The following is a 16,508-nucleotide window of genomic DNA, read 5'->3' on the forward strand; positions in this document are numbered from 1 at the left end:
CCGCTTCCTCCTGCGCCGGTGCGCGCCCCTCTTTTCCGGCGCTACCCCACCTGTCCTAGCCTCCCTTTTTTCCTTAAAGGAGATTGGCTCAGTTTCTCCGTAGAGAGGCCTCTGCAAGAGCTTCCTGTACCCCGAGGCATCCCTGCAGATTCTGTAAGCCGCCAGAGGGGGCAGCAGAGACTTGCAAGTTCTTTGAACTAAACAATGAGAACGTCCTTTGGATGTTTATCTGAGCAAAACTGCGTCCTTACTTTCCTAGTGGACTGGGTGGCATGTCGCCCCAAAGCATAAATTGGTGTTGGGAATAAAGAACATCATAAATGCTCTTTGCAATCAGAACTAGAGACTACTAAACCCTCCCCGTTCATCTCAGGTTTATTTAAACTATTCCTCTTAACCCAGGCACTTGTATGCCCCCTGGATGCAATGGTAAAACCCGGTCCCACTCAATATAAAACTCACCATCTAGTGGAGAAAAAGTAATGTAAGCAGATAATAAAATGCTATTTGCAATAGAGCTTGCAGGTAATGTTATTGTTACCAGACAGTCTCCGCTTAATGGGAGGGGGTGGAGCTGTCCCCTCTTTGACTATAAAGACACTGAGGATGGATGAGAGAGCTTTTATGCCAGTTTCTGTTGAAAGACACTTTATTTAATATATATTCTTGGTCCAGTAACACTGAACTCACAGTCAACAGCACTACAACTCATGCCTGAACAGACCTCATCTAACACATATATTTTCTCTGCAAGGCACATCACAGCCTTCTTGTGCTTAGGAACTTGGACTTGCAAACAGCAGTTCTACATTATGCCTGGGGCCATTTTCAACAGCGAGTTTACCAATAAAATGCACAAAAATGCAAAAATGATGATATAAATAGACTGCGCATTTATTTACAGTACAACAGCTGAATCAAGAAGGTAGGACATTTCCTCGTTTGCCCTCAGCTGGGAATATGCTCGCTGGGCAGTTCATCTTCTTTGCTTCCGTGTGCATGTCTGTGAATAACCACTAAAGCCCTAAGAGTATTGACTTGGGGTTACAAATGAATTTTATTGAGTAGGTGAATTTGCAGATACGGAATCTGCAAATAGACAACTGACTGCTTTTAGGATTTACAAATCTATTTTCCAATAGCTTCTTCTTGACATCCATTTCCAATTGTCTTTTCAATTGTTATTTTCATTTGGGTGTCTCAAACCCAAACTCCTTTTTTTCTCCAGTGCATTCCCCTGGAATGACAAGTGGCCAGATGCTCCAAAGGTGAGAGAAAGAGAAAAATGGGTTTCTTCTGCTTGTATCCAGGAGAAACGGGCAACTGCCCGAAAGGAGGGAGACTACTTTTGCTTCCTGGAGATGGGATGGAGAGGGTGCTGGGCTCCCACTCAAATTGTGTGGAATGTAAATATATCCCTCCAAGGGCCCCAGGAGCCCTGGTGTCTCTTTCATAACTTGGAGATGTCTCCACAGTCCTGGGCCTCATTTTCCCTTGCCATGCAAACACATACCATGAGACCCCCGGCAGTTCCCTCTCTGGATCTCTCACTATCTATAAAGTTGTAAATTAACTTCCCAAGACTTGCTCTTAGCTCAGAATCAGACCCTTATTATTATTATTATTATTATTATTATTAGCAAAATGTACTCAGAAAGCCCCAACTCTGTAGAAACATGGAAAGATGTTCTCTAAGCTCCACAAATAATTGACTGACTGCCAAACCAGATGCCATCCTCTGACTCACACCTTACCCTCCTTACTCCTTAAAAATGTCAGAGAGGTTCATAGCCAAGCTCGAGGTTTATGTCTGTTATATTTTCTTAGGTTTATTGCAGAGGTCACTATTTTTCTGTCTTCTCTGCTGAAGGCTTGAAGGGTTTAGGGAAGGGTTTGGCTTCTGGTTACCCAAAGTGGGTCACTTGGACACTAGTTAGCATGTTTTTTCTGTGGCTCCTACTCTACTATGCAGCACTGTCCCCAGGGTGCAGGTGGAATTTCTCCCAGATTCCCCATGCTTTATCAATCAGAACAAATGTTTTAAAATAATTATTACTGAGAAGTCCCTTGCTGTTTTAGCTGCCATTCCGGGCTATTATCAAGCCATTTACTTTTAACAAGTTCCTTTAGAAGAATTCTGGTGAATACAGTCAGTTCAATCTTATCAGATTCATGCATATTTGATCATGCAGCTATTTTTTGAGTTTACTTCCTGATTGGTCTTGGCTTTATGAGATGTTTCTTGGCCTACGAGTGAAGTGTTCCTGCACTAAAAAAAAAAAAAAAAAAAAAAAAAGTATGTGCAATTCAAAAATGGTTCACCAGAGGGAGCACCAGCTCACAGACTTCCACTGTAACTGGAGCGTCCAGCTCCAGCTTCACATTCTTCCCAAACTTTATAGAACAGGAGAATACGGTGTTATACAAAATACACACAAGAGAGGGTTAAATATGTCACTGTGATTGTTATCGTGTGTAAGTGTAAAGTTGAATTTGGCGACAGCGAGAGGGTGAGATACTGATGTGAAATTCCCCGGCAATTATTTCCATTCATTTCATAATAGCTCAAGAAAGAAGGTTTTAAAAAAAATTATTTAAAGCACCTAGTATAACAATTTTATGAATTGATTTGATTGCAAATTTTAGCCAAGTTATTCCTTAAACCTTCATCTTTTTTTGTGGGAAGCACACTCCCTGGAGATTTAACAAACATCCAGTGTTTTGCTTCTCCATTGCCCTGGGCCCTTCCCAACTCCCACCCTTCACTCCTCTCCCTTGGCCTCAAGACAAATACTCCCAGTCCCCACTCTCAGAGTGAAGGACAAGAATTGGGGCGGTAAATATGAATAACAAAAATGCAATATGTAAAATTTCACCCTAAATTGACTATGAGACCAAGATCCTCGAGCCTGACAGTTGAGCTCACATTTTATAGAACCAGTAGGTTATTCTTCACTGTCACAGTGCAGCACGGATCTGAAAGGGAAAATCTTTGAGAGAACTGTGAGGTAGAAGACTAAAACAAAAATCGTATTCTTGAGTAAAAAGAACTCTCTCGTTTGAAATTGGGCCAGGCTCATTTGGGCCTGTTTTTATTTGACTCTGCAGCCAAGAAGAGGCGAGGTCAAGGCTAAACAGCCTTGGTATTATTCCCATCTATGCTTCTTTGCTCTTTACAGTGGAGAAGATAGGGGAAGCTTTCGCTGGTTCCCTCTTTTAACTTTAAAAAAGTTAAATTTTTAAAATTGATTTCAGAGAGGAAGGGAGAGGGAGAGAGAGATAGAAACATCAATGATGAGAGAGAGTCATTGATTGGCTGCCTCCTGCACGCCCCCTACTGGGGATCTAGCCGAAATCCGGGCATGTGCCCTGATTGGGAATGGAACCTTGACCTTCTGGTTCATAGGACGATGCTCAACCACTGAGCCACACCAGTTGGGCTTCACTTTTTACTTGTCTTCTATTTCTTGCCAAATAACATGAATTAATCTGATCAAAATACTTGGCCTCAGGCTCCCATTATTCTTCCGCCATCAACAAAAGCATCAGCGAGTGCCCTCAGACTAAGCACAACTCTGTAAACAGTGTCTGCCCTGGGACGAACAGCCTTAGACAGAGGGATTAAAGGAACACGTCTATTAAATAAGTAAACATGGCCAGGGTAAGTGGATGCATTTAGGGCTGCACAAAGCAGCAGTAATGGGTATTTCCATTGTTGTCCAGGCACAAGTCAGAGACTTTCAAAGAACATCTCTGACTATAATGGCTAAAATTTAATGGCTAAAATGGCTAAAATGGCTAAAATCATCTCATCCCTACAGAGCTGAGGGATCCATAATTAGTTCAGGTCACAATGCTAAGTGAAATAAGTCAGAGACATTTAAAAGACAAATACTGTTTGGTACCTTATATGTAGAATTTTTTTTTTTATAAAAAAGGCTGAACTTATAGAAACAGAGTTGACAGTAGCTGGTGGAAATGGGGAGAAGTTGGCAAAAAGATATTGTATAATTGAAGTTTTTACCCAGGGCTCCCACATTGTCACTTTTTTCAGGATGTCTGACCATTGTGGGGCCTGACGCAGCTCAGGGATTGGACACAGGCTAGACTAGAGGGATGTGATGGGGAAGGAGCAGGAGGGGAGGGCGTGGCGGGCTCGGCTGTCTGGGCACCTGCTTCCGCAGGCAGGGTGGGGGTTTGGGGTGGCACTGCCATTCCAGATGCCCAAGGGGCTGATGCAGGACACATGGAGCAGCTTAGGGGTTGGCGGTGAGCAAGGCTTGTGACTTATGCAGTGGCCCCAATTTTTATCTCCATGTGTATTATAATTTAAAAAATTTGTACATGCACATGAATTTAATTACCTGCTAGACCTTCCAGATGGAAATATGCAATAAATGGATGAAAACAAGGGTCATAAACTTAAGAAAGAGGCAGGCATTTTCAGACCAGCTTAGGTTTAGACATTCACCAGACTGGACTTTTTTTTTTTTTTTTTTTAATCTTCAACAAAGCCTCTTTACCACAATGAACAAAACAACACATTAAAATTCACTTCCAGAATTATCCAAATTATTTTTGAATACAAGTTATTTTTTTTTCACATTTTTTAACTCTCAAATTTTCTTGGACAAATTTACCTAAAAGAGCAAATGTTTATTTTAGAGCTTAGTTTATATTTATATAACAGAATGCTCTAAATTGATGTACACAAGGTTAGCTTTCTCTAAGCCCTAATAGCTTATATCTTCCCTTAAACTTACTTGTCATTCTCAAAGATACTCTGGAAAAAAAAAAATCTGAATGAAACACTTATAAACTCTTCTTCATTTCTGTTATCATGTAGCAATTCATCATGGAACCCAAGGTGGTCTGTCAACTGAGTAAAGAGCTTCTTGTTCTCAGACATGCCTGACTGCAACTCTCAGAGTGCCAGCCGGCTAAGCTTCTTCGCATCTTTAACAGCTGTCACGGAAACAGGCCATTCTTTGAGTTCTACGTTTTGACTAGTTTTAGCCTCTGAAGAAGGTCATTTTTCTCCTGTACCTGCTTCCCCATTTGCTTTTTCTTCATTTAATCCTGGTGTGGGAAGATTCCCCTTTACAATATCGTGTTGGAGATCACTTGCAGGACCCAGGATCAAGTGATTGAGACCCACGTGCACTGATATTCTTGAAGGTATTTTTCAAATATGTCCTTTCGTCCTGTTCACTGTCTGTGTGTCTAAACGTTGTGTGCAATTCCAGTTTCCTTCTGTGGAAAAAACTGGTTTCTCAGAAAGATTCTGATGGTTTTCCTCCTTCTCCATTCTAAGACGCTTTGTCCCACTGGTTGAAGGACGATCTGGTTTTCCTTGGTTGTCCTCTAGGTGTCGCCCTCATAGGTTGTTTTCATGAACTATTCGTTTGGGGAGATGATGGACTGGTACAGGCCTGTGGGGTGCTGGGCTGAAAGTGAAATCTTGAAAGTGAAATTTTGGTTTACCTCCAGAAAAGGGAGCGCTGCACTCCTCAGCCACAGCTGACCCTGGGGATGGCTACATGTGATTCCTTCTGCAGAAAGTGTGGCAGCAGCCGAGCCCTGAGAAGTCTCATGGGGGGAAGGGGGGGCGTGCAGGTGGCATCCATAATACCCCAGGGCTGCCATGACAGATTATTGCAAACAGGGTGGCTTAAAACAGAAATTTAAGCTCTCACATTTCTGCAGGCCAGAAGTCTGAAGTCAGTCTGTCCCCAGGGTTGGTTCTTTCTGGTGGCCTGAGGGAGAGCCCATTCCTGTCTTTGTCCCAGCTTCGGGCACTGGCCCTCAATCCTGGGCATCTCTTGATTTGCAGATGCATCACTTCAACCACGGCCTCTATAGTCACATCACCTTCTGCTCTCTGTCACCAAGTCTTCTCCTTTTCTGGCTCTTTTAGGGAAAGTCCTTGGGTTTCGGTCCCACCCTAATCCAGGATGATTTTATTTTGAACCGTACCTTAATTACATCTTCATAGAACCTTATGCCAAGCAAAGGCACATTCTCAGGTCCTGGGTGTACATGAATTTTGAGGGGGACACTATTCAACTTAGTACACCACATGTATTATATAATTCTGTCTGCTTAGGGCGCATGAATCCTTTTTTGGGGCATCTAGATGACTTTGAAGGTGACTGCTGTAACAAGGCACATGCCTTTTTGCAAATTAGAGGTATGGTAATATTTAATTAAGTTGAGAATCCATTTGCATCATCAAAGAAATTTTAACATTACAGTTATCAATGATAGAAAAGAAAAACCTATTCAATTAAAGATAGGCTCTCAGCTGTGTGACAATTTTTGCATGGTTGTAAAATTTTTTTATTGTATAGTAGTGCAATAAAGCTTTTTAAATCAACCATAGCTATCAAAAGTTAGACTAAATCATTTGTAAAAGTCTTGATTAGGAATTACATGTAGCCATTTCAAGAATAAAATCATATATGTATTAAAAATTATATTAATTGTAGCAAACTTACAAATACTTTAATATTTGACAACTTTTGAAGCTTAAATTTAGTATTTAATGTCTTTCCAAATACTGTATGGATTTTATATTAATTTTGAAACATAGAAAAAAATCATGTGTTTTGGTTTTTTTTGTACCAAGCTCCACATAGCTGTTCCTGAATCCCCTCCAGTTTACCCCAGAGTGTAGGATAATTTTTTGTTATGAATCATAACTTGAAAAGATGGAACATGCCTTAGAGACCTTTCTAGGCATAAACAAATGCATTTTTGTTTATGTGTATATACATTATCATATATTTATAAAATTATATTTATGTAAAACCATATTTTAATATGTATTTATTATAAATATAAAATTATATAGTTTTACACCAGTGGAATGATAGTACACATATAACTGGCTTTCTTTCTTTAAACATAAAGTTTACTCTTCTTATAAGTACCCATAGAATTATGTCATGTTAAAAAATAGCTGTAGGTATTTCATATAGTATGGCTGTATCAATGACCTATAATTTATCTTATCAGTTTCCTGTTAATAACAGGTTGTCTCCAGATTTTTTTACTTTTGATATCACCAGTAATGTTACAATTGATATTTGTAGAATAAATTCCTAGAAGTGAAATTGTGGCATCAAAGGTTATGTGATCTAAATTCTTGATGGACACTGTGAAATTACTAGCATCCTTTGGCACCATTTTATCCTCTAACATACAGTTTCAGAGATGGCCTGCTTTCCCACACAATTTCCAGTGGTCTTTTAAATTGTCAATCAGAGAGTTGGAAAGTACTATCTTCTTTCTTCAATTGTGGGTGAGAAAATAAAAGAGAGATAGGAGAAACTAGATTGCTCATACTAAGTAATTTGATCAATGCTTATCTGCAGGATACAACATAAGAACTTAATAGAAATTTAGCTCTTAATATGGGAAATTTTGGTAAGTAATTTTGATAGGAAAACCAACTTTGCCTTCACTTCAAGAGTGTTTTAGCCAGTATTATAATGAACACCGTCTGTTACCCTGGAAAGGCAAATTATAGAACACAGATCATGGGAGTGAGAACTAGTAGATGTGCAGCATAGGCTTATATATCATTGGTCTTATATAAACATTTTATATATAACTAGGGGCCCGGTGCACGAAATTCGTGTACTTGTGGGGGAGGTCCCTCAGCCTAGCCTGCCCCCTCTCACATACTGGGAGCCCTCAGGGGATGTCCTACTGAAAGCTTAGGCCCGCTCCCTGCTCCCCTTGGGGAGTGGGCCTAAGCCGCAGTCTGGCCTCCCTTTGTGGGAGGCGACCGGGCTGATCAGGGGAAGGCACCATCACCCCGCTGCTGCAGTCACTGCCAGTCACCGCAGCCACCAAGGTGTTTTCATCAGCACGGACTCCAGTCCCTTCACCAAGAAAAAGACAAATTTCTTTAGGCATTTTCAAGATGTGTCTTTCAAAGGATATGACATTTCTTTATTATTATTTTTATCCTCACCTGAGGATATGTTTCCATTGATTTTTAGAGAATGTGAAAGAGAAAGGGAAAGACAGAGAGAAACATCAACGTGAGAGGAACACTTTGATTGGTTGCCTCCTGCATGAGCCCTGTCCTGGGCCCGGCCAGGGAGGAGCCTGCAACCTAGGTACATGCCCTTGGTCAGAATTGAACCCAGACCCTGCGGTCCTCAGGCCAAAGCATTATCCACTGAGCCAAACCGGCTAGGGCAGGATATGACATTTCTTAGCCCTCCAGCAGTGGACCTTCGTTTTTTTCTCCAGAAGTGTGGTGAAAAACCCTAGATCACCTTTTTGGACTCTTATTACTCACGTTACTAAGAATATTACCAGTAGCATACAAGGAGCTTAGCCAATGAGCGGTCAGAAAAGGTGTTTCCTCTGTAGTTCACACCAATCTCAGGCTAGGCCCCCCACCCAGGCCTGACGCCTCAGCAGAGGCATCGACCCCCATCACCCTCCCATCGCCGGCTCCGTTCCCCCCCCCCCCCCCCCCCCAGACCAGATGCCTCAGCCAGAGACGTTGGCCCCCATCACCCTTCGATCGCCGGCTCCGCCCCCCGCCCAGGCCTAACGCCTCTGGCCCAGGCATCAGGCCTGGGCAGGGGACCCCCAGACCCCTCCGATCACCAGCTCTGCCCCCCGCCCAGACCTGACGCCTCTGGCCGAGGCTTTAGGCTTGGGCAGGGCCCCCCCCCCCTCCCCGCAGCTCCGATGGCCGGCTCTGCCCTTGCCCAGGAGCACCCTGGCTCAGGCCCTTCCTACACTGCTCAGGGCCCACACAGGGCCTACCTCAGAGTGAACTGGGTTCCGATGATGTTCACGGGACGCTGGGCGCCTATGTATGCAAATTAACCACCATCTTTGTTGGGTTAATTAGCATACTCATTCAATTGGCTGGTGAGCATAGTGGAGTGACACCAATTTGCATGTTTCTCTTTTATTAGTGTAGATTAGGGGTTGATTTGGGGCAAATCATTGTACTGTTTAGCCATTTTGTGTCTATTTCCCATATTTATAAAGATAGGGTTTAGGACCTTAACACATTAAAAAATGTTATGAATCTAGGAATGTTTAAATTCAATCAATACTGCTGTTGATGAGGATTTCCAAAGTAAAACCTTCTGATTTTAATTCTCCAGTAGGTGGTGATATTAAAACACCCAAAATAATTGCTGATCTCATAACTGACAGCAACTCTCCTCTTAGGATTCATTCTAGAAATACTCTTTGTCATTATAGTAAAACTAGAGGCCCGGTGCATGAATTCATGCATGGGTGGGGTCCCTCGGCCTGGTGATTGGGGCCGATCAGCCTGTCTCACCCAGTCTGGGGGGAGGAACCATGGGAGGTTGGCTGTGGGAGCCCACTGACCACCAGGGTGCAGCTCCTGCATTGAGCGTCTGCCCCCTGGGGGTCAGTGTGCATCATAGCGATCAGTCAACTGGTTGTTCAGTCTCTTAGGCATATATATATATATATATATATATATATATATATATGTATAAATGTGATAAAAGGAGTACATTTATATAATTTAATTATATAGAAAATCAAAGACATCAACCAAAACATTGGAAGTTTAAAAAGTTGCAAGATTTTAAATGTAATATTTAAAAAATAAATTGCAGACCTAGCCAGTTTGGCTCAGTGGATAGAGCATCAGCCTGTAGACTGAAAGGTCCCAGGTTTGATTCTGGTCAAGGGCATATGCTCAGGTTGTGGGCTCGATCCCCAGTAGGGGGCATGCAGGAGGCAGCCAATCAATGATTCTCTCTCATCATTGATGTTTCTATCTCTCTCTCCCTCTCCCTTCCTCTCTGAAATCAATAAAAATATATTTTAAAAGATCAATTGCATACTTAGATTAATGACATGTAGTTAGATAATGAAGAAATAAATGTGATAACAACAAAAGCAATAAATAGTGATTTATCTTGAAACATAACATATATATTAACAGAATATAATAAAACCTTAGTAGGGAAATAAATTAAGATATTCATAATTACAAAGATTAAATATAGTACATATAAAAATACTATTTATGCTGTAAATAGATGAAATGCAAATATATATTAAGAGTCCATATGCAACATTTTAATACAAATTGACAATAGTAAAAACTATTTTCCCAATAGAAAAAATCAGGAAGCAAGTACATAAGTTAATTTTTTAAAAGATAATAATAATGATTGACTTACTCTATAAAATTTCCAAAAATTTTACAAAACTTTTGTTAAAATTAAATGGTAACTGGAGAACAATGGAAAAGTGGTCATTAAAATAGAAAAAAAAACACATTTTAGAATAGATTATTATGATAAAGATTTTTCACTGCCAAAATATAACGTTTACAGATCCTTATATAAAATAAGTATGTTAATATAAAATAATCAACACTGATGAATGCTACCAATGCCTAACCAAATAGTAGTTATTGGTTAGAAGATTTAAGTAGGGTATTTTGTGCTATTTAGAAAATTTCTTTGACATTTTTCTTATTCTTAAAAAAAACCCCACAGAAATATGTAGATTAGGAATTAGGCATCACTTACAGAGAGGATTGTTACATATTGTTTCCTTGGCAAGACATGCAATCTTGCTGTAGAATTTTTAAATTGGACAGGCAACAATCTGAGCTGATGTAGGAGGTGTCTGAAATGAAGAATAAGGGATAATCTCAGAGACACTGCAAATTTCAATTTCCTTTCTTTAAAGAAAGAAGTGATACATTATCCTAACTATCAACTCTCTTCCTATCTGAACACAGGAACCTAATAGACTAGGATAAGTGCTAGCCGAATTCTCATCATCTGGACTCAGGAACAAAAGTGAGTAAGATAATATGGGATACTTATGTGTTATTACAGATTAAGCAAAACTGAAAGGAGAAAGGAGCCTAAGAAAACGAGAATCTCATTTTGTCAAGTGCAGAGCATCCTTCTGTCTCCTTGGCACACAGGGGACCATTGATCTCAGCCTGCCTTGAAGGGAGGCGTGCCACGTAGGTGCAAGTGAGTTCAACCTTCCAAACCCGGCCCATAAAAACTTCCTGTGTGCTTCCTCCTCACACTCTTGCTCATCTCCCAGCCAAATGCAGAGGAAAAAAATGGCCAAGCACTCACTGCATGGCCCAGGGGATGGTAGAGTCAAAGATGGGAGGAACTTGTCCCTTAGCTGATGTTTACCTGAAACATTTGTATTCAACTTTGCATGAATGAAAAGTAAACTTTCACTATGAAATAGTGGGACTTGTTTTTACAGCAGCTTAGTGCTACTTATTCTAACTAGTACCTGTTACTGAATTTTTAATTGTCAAATTACATATTTAGTTAGTTGAAATTAATGTATACATGATATTTTATCTGTTACTTTGTTAATATTTCCATGAACTGATTTTTGTATGTAAAGAATATTGACATGGTAGCAATTTTTAACACAATATCCATTTGTATTTCATATTGTTAGTATTCTCTTGTATTACTTATCCAATTTCAAATGTTTGGCATTAGGTTTCTAGCTTTTGTTGTACTGTACCGCGCGAATCACACAAGGACGCCTCAAAAAGTCGAATTAAGGAGCCACATTTATTTCAAAGCCAGGACTATGAGGGGGAAATTTGCTCCCCAAATCTTGTAGTGCCCTCTTGGCCGAAACATCAGACTTATGTAGGCAAATATCACAAAGGTATTGATTACATCTCGAGGTTTGGAATGAGGAACCTGGTTTGCAAAAAGCAGTTTGTTACAGAAGCTTAGATTGAGCAAGTTAGTTACAAAGATTAATTATAGTTTTGTGTCTTGGGACCACTGAGTCAACAGAAACACATTATCTGGAGCCACTGAGGCAATTTAGAGTAATTGTGCAGTCCTGATCTCCAGGTGCAGAGGAATGTGTTTCGAAAGACCAGTAAGATCACTATCCATGGGGGTATTCAAACCACAACCAATGGAGTACTCAATAGAATGGGATAACTTATATAAGTTCAGAAAATCAAAATAACTTTCCTATTATTTTAGCAAGCAAATAATTACAGAAGCCAAGTCAGCAGGGTTAAAATATTAAACAGCAATTTTTACCCAAGCATGGTTGTTACCATGCTTCACTTTTCACCACAAGTTATGCTACTGAGTATCTCGACTTATTATTTTGGGGACTTTATTCAAAATGGAATTATCTGATCAAAGGAATGAATGGTTGAAAAGGATAAATGTGGCCAGTGGCTAACACACAGTCTGTGAATTCCTAAAAATCACCGACTTGTGCAAAATTGTGCACGACCACAGAAACGAGAAAGGGAAGTTACACTTACTGGAAACTAAAAACTTCTGCTCTGTGAACGACACTATTTAGAGAATGAAAGCCAGATTTTGAGAAAATCTTTACATATTTGATACAGGACTGTATCAAATATACAAAGACTTCTTAAAATGCAACAATTAGAGAAGAAACAACCCAATTAAAAAGTGTCACTAGGAAATTGCAATGAAAACAACAAACAATTACAATACTACACAATTATTAGAATGCCCAACATCCCAAACACTGACAGCACCCAGGGCGGCCAAGGAGGTGGAGCATCAGGAACGCTCACTCGTTGCTCTTGGGCATGAAAAACGGTACAGTCCTTTGGAAGATACTTTGTGGTTCCTTATAAAACTAAAGATATCCTTACCATATGATCCAGCAATCATGTTCCTTAAATTGAAAACTGCACTCAAAATGAACTGAAAACTTATGTTCACACAAAAATCTACACACACTTGTTTATAGCAGCTTTGTCCATAATTGCAAAGACTAGGAAGTCACACGAATGTCCTGCAGGAGGTGATGGATAGACAAACGAGTGCATCCATACAATGGAAAATTACTTAGTAATAAAACAAAACGAATTATCGAGTCATAAAAACACATTGTAGAATATTAAGTGCATATGACTAAGTGAAATAAGTTAATTTGAAAAAGAGATATACTCTATGATTCCAACTATGTGATATTCTGGTAAAAGGCAAAACTATGGAGACAGTAAAGAGATGAGTGATTTCCAGGTGTCGGGGGTGGGGGTGGGGGGGGGGCTGAACATGTGGATCACAGAGGATTATTAGAGCTGAAAAACTATTCTGAATGATACTGTAAAGGTGCACACATGGTCATACATTGGTCAGAACCCAGAGAATGCACAACACAAATAATGAACTATGGACTTTAGTTAATAATAATGTGTCAATATTGGCTTATTAAATGTAATAAATGTACCACACGTTTGCAAGATATTAATAATAGCAGAAACTGTGTGTTGGGAATGCTCTGTGGTTCCTGCTAAATTTTCCTGTAGAACTAAAACTGCTCTAAAAAAGTCTTAATGAAAAAACAAACCAACAAATGCCACAGGGGTTAGGGACATAATGCTCAAATACTTCATCAATGACATACAATGATTTGACACACAATGATTAGGAAGAAAATCCTATTTTAGAAATACTTTAGTTAAGAGCAAAACTTACAAAAACTAAAATTGTCCGTGTTGGTGTAACAAAGAAGAACTGTTGTATTTATTTATTGCTGGTCATCTTTAGGAGTAAGATGCCTACATAATAAGGGCTGTGGATGCATGTGGCTCATACACATGGTGCATGTAGGGAGCTGGTAGATATTTGAGGGTGTCTGTGTGTGTTTTGTGTATTCCAATCTCAGCTGGTGCTAACTACTGCTAACTACCTCCTAGTATTTGTTGCAGACGAAATTGCGCATAAGGAAATGCGAAATTTACAGTAAGCTCAAGTTGTTCTCAAATCAATTAATTGCACTAGAAAGAAATTGATTTTCAAAGGAAGCATTATCACAAAGCTGACTGGAATGAAAACATTTCTAAAAACCAGCAGTCTTCTACTCCACATTTCTCCTTCACAAGCCCAGCCTCCCGTCACGACTTTCGATTCCTTTTGTGTTTCTTCATGTAATTAGGTCCATATTTATTTTTAAAAAAATGCTTCAATTGCTATTTCATTAGTTACAATGTTAGAAATTAACTATTGCAACCACTTAGCTTTTGAAACTCTCACGCCTGCCTCCCCCACTCAGCATGTTATGTCCATGGACACTCTATGTTAGTATGGCTTCGTAAATATTGTTTCACATTCAGTCAAGTGGTTTACTGTGAATGTCTTCCCTTCCCTGCAGAATTTTTGTCTTTAACATTCGACTCTTATTAGTAGTATTTATTATGGTTGGTTTCACAGCTGTGTAGTGGTAAGTGAATTTTGATTTACATTTCTTTTCTAATTCCAGTGAAATGTGAGCATTGACATTATTTGTATCTGTTCTTTATATGTTTGGAATTTGAGACTTTCATTAGTTATGTTGTCAGTTTGGAATTTCATCACTTTCTTTTTAAAACATTTATCTATGTCATTTTACAAATGTGTTTTCTATTTTTTTCTGACACATATAGTTTTTAGTGTGTGTTTTACCCTTTAATTTATTATGGTGTATGATGTGACATTTGGATCTAATTTATTTCTTCTTCTTACCAATATCCAATATTCTATATGTTCCTTTGCCAGTAATTTTCCCCCTCATTGGCCTTGGACTATTTGTTAGTTTTTAGAATTATGTTCATGTCATCTGTTCTCTCAAGACCTACACTATTCTCATAGAAATTGGTGCTGCTTCTACAATGTCTACACTGGGATTCCCTTTGTATCCTGTTGAACTTTATTTCCTTGAGTATTTAGTATTGCTGGGCTCTATTTCCTCTATAATCTCTATTATTTGGTGGTTGGATTGCCCCATCTCTCTCTCTCTCTCTCTCTCTCTCTCTCTCTCTCTCTCTCTCTCTCTCACACACACACACACACACACACACACACACACACACACATTCTCATCATCTACTGGAAGTGACTTTATTGTGCTAGTATATCTTAAACACTATTCCACTACTATGGAGAGCATTTACACTTCCTACTCTTGTGCTCTTTTTGATCTTTTAACCTCAGGGAGGCAAACATTTTAATGTAATTTTGGTTAGTTGTTATTTTTTAAATAGCCATGGTTTTTTAAACATTCAGAGTTTCTTGCTTTTAATATATTTGTTGTTGGATTTAGCTCAGAATAAGCACTGTGATTATTCATTCAACATCTGTTCAGAGGTATGAATACACCTCCCACACTCTGTGTGTTCTTGAGAGAGGTTTTCGCTTGGTCCTTGCAAATTAGGAAGGAGACACTGAAGTCAAGTGAATAGAGTAGCTTATTAATTGATTTTTAAAGAATCATATGATCAAGGAACTTGCCCAAGGGTAAATACTAGAATGTAAAGGACTTGCTTTTGACAACAAGGCTCAGGGTCAGTTATCATCTCCCTCTGTCTGGGAATAGTCAGCGACCTCCCTGGCTCTAGGTAATCTGAGGCACAGCGTTTACTGTCTGTGCCACCTCCTGGTCATGTATATTCCGCCTCTGAGAGTTGTCATCTTTCTACGTGTTAGTGTTTGGGCCCAATTAAGAGATAAGTTAGCTCCTTAAAGGTGGGTCCCTAATAAGTTCCTTCTCTTGTATGCCTTATGGTGTCGAGATCAATTCTTCACATAAAGTAGATGCTCAAAAATATTGATCGCAATTAGTCGGTAACTATTGATCGTAGAATGCCCTAGTGTAAAATTTTGCCAATAAACTATACTTTTTTAATGTTCCCAGACACACACACACACACACACACACACACACACATCTTTTTTGCTTTCTTGTCAGATATCTTTGCTGACACATTAGATTTTGTGACTGCCTATTTTCCCAGATCATATGTGACACCATACTGCTAACTACCACCTAAAAGGAAATCTCAGAGGGTCGTGAACAGCATGTGTCAGCTGCACAGCTCTCTCACCCTTTTCTGTTCTGCAGGATTGTACTTTTAGGCATGTGCTTCTTCTCACAGCAGACACACAGGAAGTTCAACAATACATCTGTAAATGTGCTTCCCCGAAAATGTTTTGGCACGTAGGTTTACTGATTGGAAGCAGGCGGCTCTGCTGACTTCAAGAATATCCCGGTTCGATGCCGTTATTTCCTTTGTGGCTTAAATAACCATGTATTTATCTGAATTCGAAACCATTGGTTCCAACCTCTTTTTAAGTTGCCAGAAATTGCTGACCACTAGCTTAGTAACAGGGGTAGAGCTAAAATCGTCGTTCATTCTTATGAGGTGGCAGAATAAATGAAACCTCAGAAACAAAAGATAAATTTGGCCCATGTGGCACTGACTGACAGACATTGTTCAACCGGTGATATCGGCAAAAATACACAGGCAGGAAAGTTCTAACTGAGTGTATAACTTCACAACAGGAAACACTTACGGGGTTAGACCACAGCCTCATAAGCATTCAGAGCAGGCTTATATGTATAGGGAGTCTCTCTAGTCGTTGTTATTTTAAAAATGAACATCTGTTGGCTTAAAAAAAATCTAATTATTAAGCAAGGTCTTTGACATTCTGAAAGGAAGA

The 16,508-nt window shown here is 39.6% G+C and overlaps 1 pseudogene; it reads right to left on the reverse strand.

Annotated features, from left to right (window-relative positions):
- Positions 1 to 2,945: 2,945 nt before the first annotated feature.
- Positions 2,946 to 16,508, reverse strand: part of LOC138993490 (swi5-dependent recombination DNA repair protein 1 homolog pseudogene) — a 42,575-nt pseudogene continuing 29,012 nt past the window's right edge.

Source organism: Myotis yumanensis, unplaced genomic scaffold (genome assembly GCF_028538775.1).
Source record: "Myotis yumanensis isolate MYYU_CA2020_CCGP unplaced genomic scaffold, mMyoYum1.0.hap1 SCAF_15, whole genome shotgun sequence".
NCBI lineage: Eukaryota > Metazoa > Chordata > Mammalia > Chiroptera > Vespertilionidae > Myotis > Myotis yumanensis.